The 17,385-nt window shown below is 39.2% G+C and overlaps 2 non-coding genes across 2 annotated transcripts; both read left to right on the top strand.

The window, feature by feature from the left end:
* Window positions 1–6,883: 6,883 nt before the first annotated feature.
* Window positions 6,884–6,955, top strand: TRNAP-CGG (transfer RNA proline (anticodon CGG)). Its single transcript has one exon. It is a non-coding gene; the product is annotated as a tRNA-Pro (tRNA).
* Window positions 6,956–12,933: 5,978 nt separating this feature from the next.
* TRNAS-GCU (transfer RNA serine (anticodon GCU)) lies at window positions 12,934–13,015 on the top strand. Its single transcript has one exon. It is a non-coding gene; the product is annotated as a tRNA-Ser (tRNA).
* Window positions 13,016–17,385: the final 4,370 nt, after the last annotated feature.

Here is a 17,385-nt window from a genome sequence, read left to right as displayed (position 1 = left end):
GCAAAGCCATCTGCAATGCAGAAACTAATTCAGAAACAGTTCCCAGATTGCTCGTGATTCCAGCTAGAGATATGCACGTGGGAATGGATGTTAAGGGTGCAGGATCAAGCTGAAAGTAATATAAAGTTAGATCAGGTAAAATGTGTTGATATGGGACTACTGAGCAGAGATTATGAATTCAAAATTTTAACTTGAGGGCCTAGGAATGACTCTAAAAGTTGTCTATGTTTGTTGATTAAAAAACAGACCCACATATGGCCTACATTAAATGAAGTTGAAATCTCAGGACCTTCTTACTATACTGTAGAGGGAAGTACCCAAAGTCTTAGGGATGCTGGAGACAATGTTTGTGTTGGTTCTGTTCATCCAAACCAAGGGGTTCCAGAGGAATGCCTTTCACCATGGCTGTGACTAGTAAATTCATGAGGATAGCCCCAGCATAAAAGAAGAGCTTTATCGTGGGTCTTCCCTATTGTACTGGAATCCCTAAACATAAGGGTGATGACTGGAGCTCAAGGTGACAGGGGCCAGTGGTAGCACTTAATCATCGAAGACAAAGTGGGTACAATTACAGATGTTAATCAGAATAGGCTGACTGACATAAATCTTTGGTAATGACTGTTGATCATGGTGTCTGTAGAGCTGAAGCATATGAGAGGTCTACTGAAGTCTTACTTGAACTGTATAAGGAGAAAAGCCTCAGATCTGGTGAACAGAAATCTGACATGTATCACTAAAACAGATCATCAATCAATTCCCAGACTTGAGCCAATTCACAGATCTGGAACGCCTGGGATGAAGAAGACTGGAACCCATCCCTGCTACACTGCCAAAATCGTATACTGTTAATCTACCTCTCAGCCTTCCCCAGAAGCACCTGCAGTCATTACTAGAGCACTATGTAATGGGAAAGGAAATGTAATCAGTATTTTCAGAGATTAATAGACACTGGCTCTGAATTGACAATAATTCCTGAAGATCCATAGTGTCATTGTGGACCACCAGTTAGAGTAAGGGATTTTATAGGATCAGGTGATCAATGGAGTTTTGTCTCAGGTCCATCATTTCTTGTAAGAAATTCACTGTCATTTGAGAATTTTTGTTCCCTTATGGGTAAAAGTATTGCTTCTCTTGGGCCATTTACAAGATTTTTTCTATGTTTTAATTTTTACAAACTTGATTATGATTGGCCTGAGTATAAACAGTTTTGAGTTCTCTGAGATTTTTTATATCTGGAGCTTTATGTCTTTCACCAAATTTGAGATTTTTCAGCCATTATTTCCTTTGATTTCATGTGCGATTTCACAGGAAAAAATTGATGCAGAGTTCATCGTCTTACTTCTTTCCTACTGGTAACAAAAATTAAAAATACATGAAAGGTAAGAGGCAGTTGACATGTCCACCAGCCATAGCTGTGCGTTCTAAAATTATTATCAGTTTCCGCCTCCTACCTGACACTCCTTTAGATATGTAACAATTTAGTCATGTGTTCTTCTATTTTAAATTATTTTCTTTTTAAGATTCTAGAGTTAATTTAAATTTCTAAATTCAATTTGAATTTTTAAGAGATAAGCACAGAATAGCACTTATTTGGAGAATTCAAATTTCAATTTACCATTAACCATTTTGTGCCAGCAATCACACAACATCTCCTTATTTATATAGATACTTCCTGTCTGTTCTTAGTGCTCAATAATCTTTTCTTCATGATTAAATTTTAAAATGATGCTCTTAATTTCTTCCAGGCTCTTATATCCCTTGCTTTTCCGACAATTACCAATGACCAAGTTGGAGAGTGTTTTTTCTTGTTCTCCATGCTAGATATTAGGAAAAGGTTGTGAAACTTTCACAGGAAAGCTATGAAACTAAGGTAAATAACATAGCCCTTGCCTTCAAGCAAGCCACAGTAATGTGAGGAAAATAAGCTCGTAAACAAATTTACTATAACATAATAATATAGCTGAGTTATTCAAAAACTGTGTGGACATGTTATAATGAAGGCAAAAAGTAGACACTTACCATTGTTTAGAACAGGGATAAAAAATCTTAGTGTACAAGGACAATAATGGAATACGGTAGAGTCTTCAAAATGGAGTAAAGCCTGCTTAATTCAATTCTAAGATTTTGTACCATAAATATGTGTAACAAATTTGAAAGCATCAAATATTTTTTCCAAATGGATTCATCAGATATCTTAATGCCAGAACTATGCATTGTACCAAATACCTATATTTAATGGTTCCAATTTAAGAAATCCTTCAGTTAAATTAAGGTAGAACCGGATTACTTTGTAGCTCTTTGATAACAAAAAGGCTGATTGTATTGTAGGGAGTACCAGGGAACTATCAAATGATGTCTAAAAACCCCCCACTATGTTCAATTTATTTATTCATTAAAACAAGACACAATCATTCTCTTCAACAAGTGGTGTTGGGAAAGATGGAGAGCTGCATGTAAATCAATGAAATTAGAACACTCCCTCACACCATACACAAAAATAAACTCAAAATGATTTAAATACCTAAATATAAGACATGACACCATTGGACTCCTAGAAGAGAACATAGGCAAAATATTCTTGGACATAAATCATAGAGATATTTTCTTAAATCAGTCTCCAAAGGCAAAATAAAATAAAGGCAAAAATAAACAAATGCGACCTAATCAGACTTAAAAGCTTTTACACAGCAAAGGAAACCGTGAACAAAATGAAAAGACAACCTATGGAATGGGTGAAAATATTTGCAACCAATGTGACTGACAAGGGGTTAATATCCAAAAATATACAAACAGCTCACACAGCTCAACATCTAAAAAACAAACAACCCCGTCAAAAACTGGGCAGAAGACCTAAATAGACACTTCTCCAAAGAAGACATACAGATGGCCAACAGGCACATGAAAAAATGTTTCCTATTAATTTTGCAGCCTGCTTTATCTGTGTATGTTCTCCCAGCTGGGTGAATGGCAGTGTTTGGGTTTTTTTTTTCCTTTTTCAGTATGAGCTGAGTTTTTACTCTTTCAATCCAGACAAGCTTTACTCTTTCAAACATCAAACATTTATACAATGCTTCCTATATATTAAAATTTTAATTTCACTATCATCAATTTACTGGTGAGAAAGCACAAAGTAATTTTCCCAAGGTCTCAGAGCTAGGAATTAGTGGCATCAAACTCAGGAAAGGTAATTCTAGAGGCCATAGATCAAACCATTATTCTTTTCTGCCTGTGAATATTATATTATATCATATCATATCGTATTATATTATATTATATAAAACTAGATATTAAGTGCTTCTATTTTCCATTTTCAAGAGACCTATCCAACACATAATGAGAGATTAGATTGACAATAAAATTATGGAATAAGATCTTGACTAATACCAAACAATAAGAATGTTGGAGAACCCATATTAATACAAGGCAAAGTAGTTAAGATAAAAGAGCATTATTGTGATCAGAGAGGGTTTCTATATAACGGCAGTAAACTTTTAATAGAAATAAACATACAAGGAAGTACATAAATCATAAGTGAACATCTCAATTAGTTGTGTGAACTGATTCATATGCATATATCCAGCACCCAGATCAAGAACCCAGCATTCCAGAAGTTTCCTCTTTTGCTGTCTTCTAGATACTACCTATCATGGGTATCCAGTATCCTTCTTCTAACACTGGATGATTTTTCATTATCAATGAAGAGGATAGTTATAAATTCTTTTTAAATGACCACTTCTGACTCTCAGATGTTTCTTCCAGATTGTTCCTGAGCTTTGGTGGTGAGTGGAGGGCATGGCAGGAGGCTGCAGTAAAGTCTAGGAAACCTGAGTCTCTCAGGGAGCTGTGCAGTGGTAACTACTCATCCTCACAGTGCCTCCTACTCATTACTGTCCACTGACTATAACTGGCTTTGGAATGTTTCTGGGCTCAGCAAATTATGGAGCATTAAGGAGAGGATAGAGATGTGCCCCAGGGATCAACACTGTGCAGAAGCTCTTTACCCCTTGTGAAGGCAAAACTTATGATGTTGACATCTTGACAACAGTGAGAGTTAGGCATGAGTACTGGGACTTTGGGAAATATAAACAGGGCCTGGCTGGCGCTGCTCTGCCAGGACACCACCCAGTGCTGCACAGAGCCTCCAAGGTGAGTACACCTGACACCCGTGGATTGGGACAGCCTTTGGCTTTGGAAGAGAGACCATTTGAGCAGGGCTGGTGAGGGGCAGGCTGTAAGAGAGAAGACTCTGAGCTCTTTTGTCACTTATGGAAGAAGAAGCTGCCAGGATCCAGAGCAAAAACAGCTGATCATTTCCTAGCTGCCATCCAGAAACATCTGGGTTTTCTTTAGTCCATGAGGGAGCTGATCCATTATGTACTTTGGGATAGTATCTGAGTCTAACCCATTTTGAAAGTCTCAAATCAGAAAAATGCTTACTAGTGAGATAGATAAATAGATAGAGATATATAGATGATGATAAATGAAGACTTTAGGTCAGAATCAGAAGATAGGTTGGGGTTTATATGTACCATGGTTAAATGTTTAAAACTTCTGGAAATTCTCCTTCTTGATACTGGACCCATGTTCGTTAATTATAGGCTTGAAAAATAGTCTCACTAGTGAAGCTACATCGGCAGAGATTTAAACATCACTAGGCCTCATGGCCAGATATCTCTTCACGGTTATGCTGGTCCTCACGTAGAAAGCCTCTGCCAACAAACTCCAGGAGGAGTATACCGTGTTTGCAGATTGCCTTTAGTTGATCCTTAAATGCTGGCTGTAAATGCCTTGCAAAGGTTTTTTAGAAATTTATGTAACCTCTCACCCCTCCCAGCAGCCAGAGTAGATATAAAAGTAACACCTGCTCAGTCCATTTTTCATCCTCTTGTGAACAGCGAAGAAAAAATTCTCATTCCAAAAACTGCTCTGGGTGTCTTAGAGTGGTGTGTCTGTCAAGTAACAACTATTTAATCAGAAGCAGTGAAAGGCTAAGTGTAAATTTGTCAGATTTTACTGTCCCTTGAAAGATGGCACATGTGTCTTACTGGAGCCGATAACATTAATGGGAGCCTTGAAGTTCAAACCCACCTATTTATCTGAGGAGACACTGAGGTTCCCAATAAATGTGTCACCCAACGTAGATTGACTTGAGTTCTCCAGGTCATCGACTTTTTAGATTCATAAAGAAAAAGAATCTCCTCAAGTCCCTCTCCTAATTGGCCCCTAACTTCATCTGTCATTAACATGTACTTTTACAACCATAACTCCATGCCTCATTTTGATTGTTGATTTTTTAACTGTTTATTTAATATTATTTTGCAGATACAGAGCCTGGTAATTTAGATACTAGGTGGAGAATAAGTTAACCGTGTAGCTTAGAAGTGGAGGAAGAAAAGAGAGAAGCAACAGCATCGCAGTTCAATGAATTTAGTAAGGGCTTATTAGGCAAGGGAAGTCTAAGCTGGTGTCTTCGTCTGCTCAGGCTGCTATAACAAAATACTGGAGGCTGGATGGTTTAAACAATAGAAATTTATTTACCACAGTTCTGGAGGCTGGGAAGTCCAAGATCAAGGTCCAGTTGATTCAGTGTTTGGTGAAGTTCACTTCCTGGTTTGTAGGCATCATATTGCTGTTGCTCACATGATTTCTTCTTTGGGGGTGTGGGAGAGAGAGGGGGCTATGGTCTCTTCTTATAATCCCACTAATCCCATCATGAAGGCTCCACCTTCATGATTTCATTTAGACTTAATTACCTCCCAAAGGCCCCACCTCCTAATACCATCACATTAGGGGTTAGGATTTCAACATATGAATCTGGAGGGACACAAACATTCATAATGGCTGGTTTATGATGAACGAACAGGAGTTAGCTATGAGGTTTAGGCTATGATTATGAGGTGTCATAAGGATGTGACATAAACAGGGAAAAAGAACCATCTTTCAAAGGAGCTGGCATTTCAGATTCCTCTCTCAATCCTCACTGAAAAGCCAAAACCTTCTTCTAAAGCTAAAGAGATATACAAGAGGGAGCCAAACTAAGCATTCATCTGCCAGCATTGCCATTTTTCAGAGAAGTCTTATGAGAAACTCAGCAAGCAGGGATGCCAATCTATAAAGAATTTGAAGACAACTGCTTGCCCTGAAGAGAAGGTCTTTGCAAGATGTTTTCTAAAGTGTTAAATCTTTGAAGGATTCTGTTCTCAGTCCTAGCAGAATATAGAGATTTCAAAGTCATAAAACAGATGCAATAATAATGACCTGTACTTGGGGTACAATCCTGTTTTAGGGGACCACATGTTGAAATAATATCTTGACAAAAATGCTTACTTATGAAAAAGCAAGTTTTAGGGGACTTGTCAAAGAAAATGTCAGACAATTTCTGCTATGAAAGTAAAGTATAGAAAACTAACATGAATGTCACTCAAATTATTTGTCACACCACGAAGTATCAATACATAATGAAATTGGGAATATGTACTTCTTTAGATAAAAATATGGATCAAGCCTGAAACTAACATAATATTGTACTCAACTATATTTCAATTTAAAAATAAGGATGAAAAATAGAGTACTGCCCTAATGTAACCTTTATTATGTAATCTTGTCAATTAAATCACAGATTAGTCTACTGATGGAATTCACTTAGGAGTGGTTATTACACAACTGCCCGGAGGAAGGATGAAAAATTTAGTAACTTGAGCCTAAGCTAAGAGGTCATCATAAGGCCCCAAAATGTATATTAGTTGCAATTTAAATACAGTTATATTGATTAAATAGTCAGGAAAATTGGGGCTCATCCTTCTGACTCAAAGTGTGGAAAAAGAAATCTGATTTCTAATTCTCTTTATATTAAGTATGGGCGTGCTTTTTATTTTGCAGAGGTGGCTCGTTGGTCTAGGGGTATGATTCTCGCTTCGGGTGCGAGAGGTCCCGGGTTCAAATCCCGGACGAGCCCACCTCCTTTTCGACCAATTGGAATAAGGAATCAGAAAAAGTATTTTCTCTAATACTATTGCCAGAAAGATGGGCTTTCATTACATTGACAGCAGGATTGCCTTCGGAGAAGCTGGGTGCTTAATTCCAGATCTCCTTGACTGGGAGGTATCAGGAGTGTTGATGCGAGTTGGCTGTCGCCGGCCCAGTTCCAGTTCTCCAGTGGATCCCTTCCCGAAAGTCAAGAAGGAAGGCCTTGGGCATCTAGTCTGTGCGTACGTGTGTACGTGCATACGTACGTGCGTGTGCGTACTTGACTGAGTAGGACGGGGAAGCGTGAATTATGGTCAACCTGTACCTTCCTTCGTCTCGTAGAGACGTGAATATTCATTTCCACTGCTACGTCCAACTTGAGTGATCATTTTCGGAATCGCAGCATTTACTGCTACCGCACTGACTAAAGTAAGTCACCCCAGCTGCTGCTGCCGCGGCTCCCACTGTAATCGACCGTTTACATTTAATCCCACTGTAATCTACCTCTTTCTTTTCCTGCGTTGCGCCACGGACCTGCATTCCCTGGTCAAAGTTCATTCACTTTTTCACTCAACGAATCGATATTCAGTGAATACTGCGTGTCAGCCTCTGCTGGATGCCAGGAATGCGTTGGAGGACCAGGAATTAAAAATTATAATAAAAGGTTTTGTTTCAATGGAATTTAATATCACAAGTAACTAAATGTTTACAATTATCATGCGTCCTATGAAGAAGTGTAGAATTCTCACAGAAGCACATAGCACCAGAGCCTACCTGTAGATTCCAGGCAATATTGCCGGCCAGAGTTTTTCCCCCCGGAGAGAAAAACCACGAGGAGCAATCGCTAATACTGGAAGTTCAAGGTCTTCCCCACCCCAAACGTGGAAACTTACCAGTAGCCTTATCCTTGGCCCCAGGAAAAGCTCTCACTTTGGAATTGTTGAAAACGCTCAGGTGAACTGATTAGTATGGAAATTTGGAAGATGAAAAATAGATGGACAGGAAGGTATTAATCCAGTTACTTTGCTCATGCTAGCTAAATTATTTCCTCAGAATAACCGTGTGGTTATGTGGCCCAAACTGAAAGTGGACACACACACATACACACACGCACACACACACCACCGCAGTTTCTTCCTTGCTTTATGACACCACAGAGGCTCACCTGGCCCTGCTCATCTTGGTGTTCTGAAATAGCATGGATCTTTTTACCTTTCCTTGTTCTGTTTTATCTTTCCCTGATCAGCTTTGGGAACCCATTAAGTATGAAGACACAGGTCCTTATTCAGAAGTGGTGTGTAATATATTGTCTCTTTGTATATACAAATATAAATTTATAATTTATTTGTAATTTAACTTTATAATTTGGAGTAGATGGTGTCATTCATTAAGCTTGAGATTCAAAAAGAATTTCCTCCAACTTCTGTCCTTTAAGAATTTTCTCAGAATTCAAGAAGTCAGTTTTATGCCATCTAAGCAGATTGAATGAATGATCCTTCTTCAAGGGATTTTACTATCCCAAGAAGGATGAGTTAAACATATTGTCTGATAGTAAATGGCACAGGCAGATCACTTTGTCATATAGCCCACAATCAATAAACTGGACTCATAATCTCATATTCAGTTATTTGTAGGGCCTAATTATATCTATAGATCAGGAACCAAAGATCACTAGACATCTAAAGTTAATGTCTAATATGAAAGAGATAAAAGTGAACTAAAAAAATAGAGGAAAATATAATGCAGAGAGGAGAAAACATCTCAGGAAAGTTATTATAACTATTCTTGTTTTTTAAAGAGAATGCTGGGTAACTCTTAAGTACAGATGTCTCTTAAAATTGAAGTTGTGAGAGTAGATATGAAAAACGTAATGGAGTAATTGGAATAAAATGTAAAAGACATCCTCAAGAATGTGGAGTAAAAATACAAAGGCAACTCCAGCAGTCATGCTCCTTGGTATATACCCAAATGAGTTGAAAACTTATGTCCACAAAAAAACCTGCACATGAATATTTATAGCAGCTTTATTGATAACTGTCAATACTTGGAAACAACCAAAATGTCCTTCAGTAAATGAATGGCTAAACAAACCGTGGTACATCGTACAATGGACTATTATACAGTAATAAGAAGAAATTAGCTATCAAGCCACAAAAGGACATGAAGGAAATTTAAAAGCATATTACTAAGTGAAAGAAGCCAATTTGAAAGGCTCCATATTGTATGATTCCAACTATATGACATTCTGGAAAAAGTAAAAGTATAGAAACAAAATGTCAGGAGTTCTCAGGGTTATGGGGGCTGTAGGGATGAAGACGTGGAGCACAGGGCAGTGTAACTATTCTGTACGATGCAGTAATGATGGGTACGTGTCATTATACATTTGTCAAAATGCATAGACTGTCTGAAGGGAAAAGTAAACCCTAACATGAATCATGTTAATAATAATATATTAATATTGGTTCATCAGTTGTAACAAATGTACCAAAATAATATAAGATGTAAATAATAGGAGAAGCTGTGAGGGATGGAAGGAGGTATGTGTGAACTCTGTACTTTTTTTTTTTTTAACTCTGTACTTTTGAATTAATTTTTCTGTAAACCTAAAACTACCAAAAATATAGAGTCTATTTAAAAAGTATAAACAGAATGTAACTAGGAGAGAATAATAATTTTTTTTAAAAAAAATTAGAGGAGACATCCTGGAGGTTTAAAATCCAAGAATAAGAAACTCCAGAAAAAAGGTAAAGCAAGAAAATAGAGAACACATAAATGAGAAAATTAGAAACAAAAAATTCAAGCTAATTTCTCAAACTGAAATACATGATTTTCCAAATTTAATGATGTAATGGAGGTCCCAGAACAGTGAATGAAAATAGAAACATACAAAGGCATACCTTTCAGACATTTCAGAGCATTGAGGACAAAGAAATCATCCTGAAAGAGAGAAAAACTAATTGCAAATGAAGCATAGTAATTAGAATGACTTTGTAATTCTCAAAAGCAATACTGGAAGCTAGAAGAAAGAAAATATTCCCCAGCCTAGCATTCCATACCCAACCAAGTATTCAATCAAGTGTTAGAGAAACTTGAAAGATATTCTCCAATACCCAAATATTCCAAAGTCTTATCTCCAATAAACTCTTTCTCAGGAAGCTACTTACTTGGGAAATGGGGTCTCCAGGGGAAGAAAGTATGCAGATGATGGTGAAGGAAGACCTCAAGATGAAAACCGTATAGCAAGTATAAAAAACACCCAATTTCTTTTGTCAAAAATTTATGGTTATTTGTGGTAATTTGAGAAAAAAACTAATGTTCAGGAAACAAAACATCATGAGAGATCAGTGAATGATATTTGCCAATCATAATATATGAACAGTGATACTAATTCAATACACATTATGATATAATTATATTTGGAAGAAACTTTGATAGGAAGAGTATCTGTATCTGTATATGGTGGTGTTTAAGGTGAGAAAAGAGAAGTGAATCTTCTTTTTGTATAAGGGGTAATCAATAGAAAATACTAAACTTAAAAAATCAAAAAGTAGAAATAAAAGCATCAGTATTAATTAGAATACAGTTTTATCTTTGTAACAAAGACCCCAATGAACAGTAGCTTAAAGGAAGCAGAAGTTTACTGATCTCTCATGTAATAGTTTGAAGGTATAATCAAGAGCAGGGTGATACTTTGGCTCCAGGATGTTGGTTCCATTCTTCTGTCTCATGGATCCCTCCTTTCTATGGGGTGCTGGGTCCAATCTCTTTATATTTCAGGACACCTTCATTCCTATGATGTTGCCTTTTCCAGCAAGCAGATACAGTAGGAAGAGAGAAGTGAATGGTATTTCTTTCCTCTTCTGGACATAACCTGGAAGTTTTACATCCACTTTCTCTCTAATGCCCTAGTTTAGAAATTGGCCACATGACCATACATCAAGGAAAGTTGTGCATTGTAATCTTCCCATGGGTGGCTATGAACTCTACTAAATTTCCATTTCTTGGAAGGAAAGCACAAATATTGATGGCAACTAGCCATCTCTGCCATAGCATGATATTTGGAGACATGTTGGTAAAAACAGAAACAACAACACAAACAAAAAGCCAAATGGCTGAAAATCTTTGCCTCTACCAAAGAGGGAGAGGAACACTTTTTTACATACACATATTTCTGAATTACTTGATATTTTTAAACATGTGTGGTTAACTTTGGTTTTAAATTTTTAATTAAAAAAATAAGCTTTAGGGGCTTCCCTGGTGGCGCAGTGGTTGGGAGTCCGCCTGCTGATGCAGGGGACGCGGGTTCGTGCCCCGGTCCGGGAGGATCCCACATGCTGCGGAGCAGCTGGGCCCGTGAGCCATGGCCACTGAGCCTGCGCGTCCGGAGCCTGTGCTCTGCAATGGGGGAGGCCACTGCATTGAGGGGCCCTCGTAACAAACAAAAAAACAAAACAAAACAAAAAAACTTTAAACTGAGAACCAGGTATGGATAAAAAAATTTATCCAGGTTAAAATGAAAAAGGTCGAGAGCACCCCGTGAGGGAAATAGGCTTGTCAGAAGAGACAGGAAATAGATTCTTCTTGATACAAAATCATAAATTGGACTAAGCATGGAAAGCAAGGTGGAGGGAAATGGGTTAAATTGAGGTTGAAGATCCAGGCAGGACAAAGCAACAAACACTAAAATATAAGGACTTTTCCAGGTTAAGAAGAGAGATTAATTCTTTGGGAAAAGCAAAGGGTGGTCTTCACTCAAGAAGATGTTAGAGCAACCTAAGGTAGTGTCCCCACGCTTAGAGTGTGAAAATGCTGCAGGGATCCGTTCCTACAGGGTTTCCCCTGTGTTTCCTGTTGTTCATCCTGTTGTGGTTGATTTGCTTGGGCTTCAAAAGAAAAATCTTCATGACCACCTTCCATTCTCAGATTTAGTGATGTTTCCTGATCAGCCACTCACGTGCTTCAACGCTCCAGCCACAGTGATTTCCAACAGTTTTCTAGATACTACTCACCTTTGATCACGTGCTTTCCTCAGTCTGGGACACCCTCATTTTTTGCACCTCTAGAAAATTTGCTCTTCAAGACTCACCTTCGATATTACCTTCTTTTGTCAGGCATTTATGATTCATTATGATTAGTCAGAATTAGTCCCTACTCCTCGTTCCTTCATGTGCATTTTATTCATTCCATGAAACAAACCAATCAAAAACCAAAAAAAAAAGCAGCTAAAATAGCTTTTTTCACCCTTTCCCAGAATCATTTTCTCACTAGAAGTGAGTCTCAACATTTTTAGCATCTCATCCCTTGGAATATAGAATGAAAGTTGGGAAACATTTCCCCTAGAAAGCCACTCAATAACACATAGGAATTTGGAAGGAAAACAGAATTCATGGTTCCTCAGATGCGGATGACCCGGGAGGAGAGCCCCACGAAGTTAAAGATTCTTCTCTATGCAATGTCTCCCGAAAGTATTGTAGAAGCGGCAATAACACGGAATAGAAATTGAGCCCTATTCAGATCCGTCGTCTAATTTTCCAAACTGTCTTATTAACCACGAATTAGGAGTCCACATTCGTCAGTTCCCCTGACAGCGACTCCAGTGGAACCGGCTCTGGGAACCTCTGCCCCTGCGGACAGCCGGCCGCGCTCTCGGGCCGCGGGCCCAGGCTCCCCTGACGAGGGACGGTGACAGCAAACTGGCTCAGCCCAGGTTGGGAAGTGAAAGCCCAGGCAGATGTGTTTCTATCACGTCTCAACCAATTTTATGACTCCTGGGAAAGCTAAGCCCGTTTTTTGCCCCCGTCGCAGGTTTTCCATCCCAGTTCTTTGTCCATTCGTGTGGAAGCTAGCCACCTCCACGTCTCCCAGACGTCTCTAAGCCGTCTCCTAAGCGTCTTTCTCTCCGGGATAGCCAGCGAGTTCCCTAATATAAACTCTGAAATAAAGCATGCCAAGCGGTCATTGTAAGTGGACGAGGTGGCCGAGTGGTAAAGGCGATGGATTGCTAATCCATTGTGCTCTGCACGCGTGGGTTCGAATCCCACCCTCGTCGGCTTGGCCCTTTGTTAAGGAGAAAAGAAACCCGTCTGTCCAAATCTGAACTTTGAATCCACCTAAGAGAAACCTGTCCTCCCTTCCCTACTCCCAACTGTTATATGTGTGGTTTTTCCCATTGATGGTTCCCAGTGATAGCTGATTGGCTTCTGATATTTGATAAAGTTTCTTCATATAGGTGGAGGAGGAGAAGAAAGTGAAAGACAGATGAAGCTGGTAGAAACTGGAGTCTGATCTCTCTAGTCCCTCATTTTAGAAGTCATTACTACAATTAGCATTAAAATAAATTCATCAAAAAGATATTCAACAGGACAAACACACCAAGGTAGAATTTCAATTACTTAGATTCTCAAGAACAAATCTACTGACCAAAATTGAAGAAATATATAGCACTGAAGAGAGGAGTACACGAGTTTTTTAAACATTAAGAAATTCAGAGGTAAGTTAGTTTCAAGTGACAACCACACAAACCTCTTTCCAAGAGGCCACAGGCAGGATGCAGCTTAAGGATGGAACCAAGAACCTGTTGCTGAAGATTGATTGGGTTGGACATTCCCAGACTGTACCCCTGAGGACTTGAAAATGAAGATGCCCCATGTAAGGGCCACATGGAAAGGAGAAGCATGGTTTAGAGAGATTCAGAGGAACACAGTGTCCCAGGATTTGGTAGGGGAGACGATCGGAAAGTCTGGGAAGAGTGACTTGTAGGACCCTATCTGAGCCCAACTTTAAAGAACTGAAGGTTGAATCAATAGGAAACAATAAAGCAATATTTTACCCCATTCTGAGATTAATATTTGTTCTTTTGGGTAATAGATGCTACATACATGCTCTTCACTCTACCACATTGCCACTAAAGTACCCCAAACTGAAAGAAAGGGTGTCCTCTTTCCCTGAGGTACACATATTTAATGTTCTTAGCCTGCTAGGAAGTGACATCCTTGACTATACAAAGGGTGGGACTCTCACAAGCCACCAAGTGGACACCAGACAAATTTTCCTGGGAGCACTTCGCAGGTTCTAATGCATTTCCACTTGTGAACTAGAGTTCTTGTTCCTTACTTGTAGGCTTTTCATAACTAATTTTAAGAAAGTATATTGCAAATTTTCCTTTTCTTATTATATTTTAAGTTGACCAAAGAATTGAGTTTTTGCTTTTATTTTAAAAAACAGCTTTATTAACGTATAATTGGCATATGATGAACTGCATATATTTAAAGAGTACATTTTAATGAATTTTGACATATGTATACACATGAAACCATGATCCCAATCAAGATAGTGAACTTATCTATCAGCCCTAAAATCTCATTGTCCCCCCCTTTTTTTTTTGTGGTACACGGGCCTTTCACTGTTGTGGCCTCTCCCGTTGTGGCTCCGGACGTGCAGGCTCAGCAGCCATGGCTCACGGGCCTAGCCGCTCTGCGGCATGTGGGATCTTCCCGGACCAGGGCACAAACCCGTGTCCCCTGCATTGGCAAGTGGACTCTCAACCACTGCGCCATTGTCCCCTTCTGTAATTCTTTTCTCCTGCCCCCTCTGTCCCCAATCCCCACAGGACAACTGATCTGCATTTTGTCACTATAGATTAACTCGCTTTTTCTAAAGTTTTGTATAAATATAGTTCAGTATGTACTTTACTTTGATTGACTCCTTTCATTCAGCCTAATTATTCTGAGATTTATCCATTTTACGTGTGTGGTGGACAGACCCCTCTCATGAGCCCCACATCCAGGTGTTTGGGCTTTTGTCTATGTCCTCCCCTTGAGTGAGCGTTGGACCTGGGACTTACTTTAACTAATAGAATATGGCAAAGATGATTGGATCATTCCTGTGATTATACTGAGCTATATAAGACTCATTCTTGCTAGCTGATTCACTCTAAAGAGTATCCTTGCTGGCTTCATGATGTAAATGGTCAAGGAGGGAAAGCCTACTTGGCAAGGAGCTTCAGGCCCCTCTCGGAAGTGCAGGTAGCCCCTGAGAACTGAAAGATACTTCCAGCTAACAACCGGCAAGAAGCCTGTGCCCTCAGTCCTAAAGCTGCAAGGAAATAAATTCTGCCAATAACCTGAGGGGGCTTGGAAGCAGATTCTTCCCTAGCCAATGGAAGGGCAGCAGAATACGCCACCCCAAAATATACCTCTTTGGCATAAGGATTGTTTTGAGCTGATTATTTTTGAGAAGAAAACACAGGAGATGCACTAAAAAACAGTAGACTTTACTCTTTTAAAAGGGAACTTTACATTTATAAGGGAAGTCTCCACTTGTAAGGGTGAATCCCTACCAGGAAGAGAAACTCTTATCAATGGAGAAAGTACCCGACTTAAATGTGCATAAGGACATTACCCTCGCGCACTGTGTTTTTCCTGGTAACCTCCTGTAACTGACGTCCCCAGCCACCACCACCTTTCTTTTGTCTTTAGCTGAAGATGGCACTTAATGTAGTGGCTCGGGGCATTTCAGGGAGTTGTACTCAGTTTTCCTGGATATCTCCCATGTATATACAAGGTAAACATGTTGTAGGGGAGCCAAATTTGCCAGCCCAAGTGCATCCCTTTGGCATGAGGATTCCTTTAGGCTGATTATTTTTAAGACACAAGACTCCGGGAGTTTTCCTTGTTGCCTCCTCCTTAACTGCCTAAAAGAATTTAGATAAAAGGCCTGTTCCAGACTAGAGCTATCACCAGAGGTATCTACAAAAAAATCTGGGCTAGTTGTGGCAGTGGGAAACTTGGCAGGGCATAGAGATCAGAGCTCACTCTATTTCCCATTGTCTCTGCCTGGCCTAGCGAACATTTGTTTACCAAGCATATGTTTTCCCACCTCCATGTTAACTGCCTCCCTCCCCGCTGAAGTACCAAACCACTACCCCAACATCCTCTTTTGTCTTTAGCTGAGAATGGTATTTAAGATGAGGATTTTGACCATTTTGTCAAGTTACTCAGTTTTCCTGGGTCTCTCCCACATATACGTGTTATTAAAGTTTGGTTTGATCTTCTCTTGTTAAGCTGTCTCAAGTCCATTTAATCCTCAGACCAGCCAGAATATTACTGGCTGGAGCCGGAACAGAACTCATATTTGGCTGCTCATCGCTCAAAAGTCAATGTTCAAGACACAAGCATTGGTGGAGAAAGAAAGATGCTTTATTTAGGAAGCCGGCAACCTGGGGAGATGGCAGACTTGCCTCGCAAAAAACCATCTCCAAGTCGCCAGTTAGAGGAAAAGCGTTCTATGGGGAAAAACTGGAAAGTTTCAGGGGTGGACTTCCTTTCCAATTTAGATGACTCTTTCTCTTTCCCATTCTCTCTCTCTTCTCCTCCCTTTCCCTCCCTCCCTCTCTCTCTCTCTCTCTCTGTCTCTCTCCCCTAAATAAAACAAATGAGACAATCCAGGGCAACAGTTTTGTGGAAAGAAATGAGTATCAGGCAGTACTAGACAATGCAAAAACAAAATCCTGTACAGATTCGAAGCCAACACCTTTTGCTTACCAGTAGAATGCACAACAGACAATCCCTGTATTGTATTAAAATTAATTTATTTGATAAGCATCATATGGACAACTTTTAAGAGCATGCCAGTAGAATTTTAGAATTTGTCATTAAGTCACATATTTGGAGCAGGAAACATATCAAGACAAAGCTCCTTGGTACAAAACACTGTCAAGGTCTGAACACAGGAAGCTGTCAATTGTGGAAAAGATACAAATTGTCTGTTTTTCATTTCCTATCTTGACATCTATAAAAAGTTGTTCTAAAACAACAACAAAAACAACAACAACAACAAAAACACAGATCTTTCCACTCTCCAGGACAAATCAACAAATACTGCAGTTTACAAGCTAGGTGTTGAAAATGTGCTAGGTTACAGTGTGATAGATACTGCTCTTGGGGAGATGGAGATGTTCAGAAAAGAAGCCACACGCACCCCCTAAAAAATATATGGTGGGAAAGTAAAAACACAAAACAAGTATAAATAAAAAAGCTGTGGGAGTTTAGAGAATAACAATATATCAGATCAAAGGAATCAAGAATGGGCATTAAAGAATAAAACTGAGGCAAGAAAAGAGTGTAGAGGCCGCAGGCATGGAAATGGGAACTTCTCTCTGAGGAAAGAAGAACTTGTTTAATTGGGTATAAAACATTCATGCCGGATAGAAATGAATTTTTAGTGAGCTCGAAAATTGTACATAATGTTGAGTAATGGTTTGAAATTCAGATTAAGGGGATGGAAGATCTTCTGAAGAACTTTGAGCAGAGGAGTTACATTTCAAACTGAGTTTTGAAGTACACTTCTTTAGCTGTGTCAGAAAGATTACAAGATGATGTGACTAGAGGTGAAGAAACCAGAAGCTATTCAAACATGGAA

This window comes from Lagenorhynchus albirostris, chromosome 10, assembly GCF_949774975.1.
Source record: "Lagenorhynchus albirostris chromosome 10, mLagAlb1.1, whole genome shotgun sequence".
NCBI classification, from domain to species: domain Eukaryota; kingdom Metazoa; phylum Chordata; class Mammalia; order Artiodactyla; family Delphinidae; genus Lagenorhynchus; species Lagenorhynchus albirostris.
Note: the sequence above shows the minus strand (reverse complement) of the source record. Positions and strands in the feature narration are given on the sequence as shown.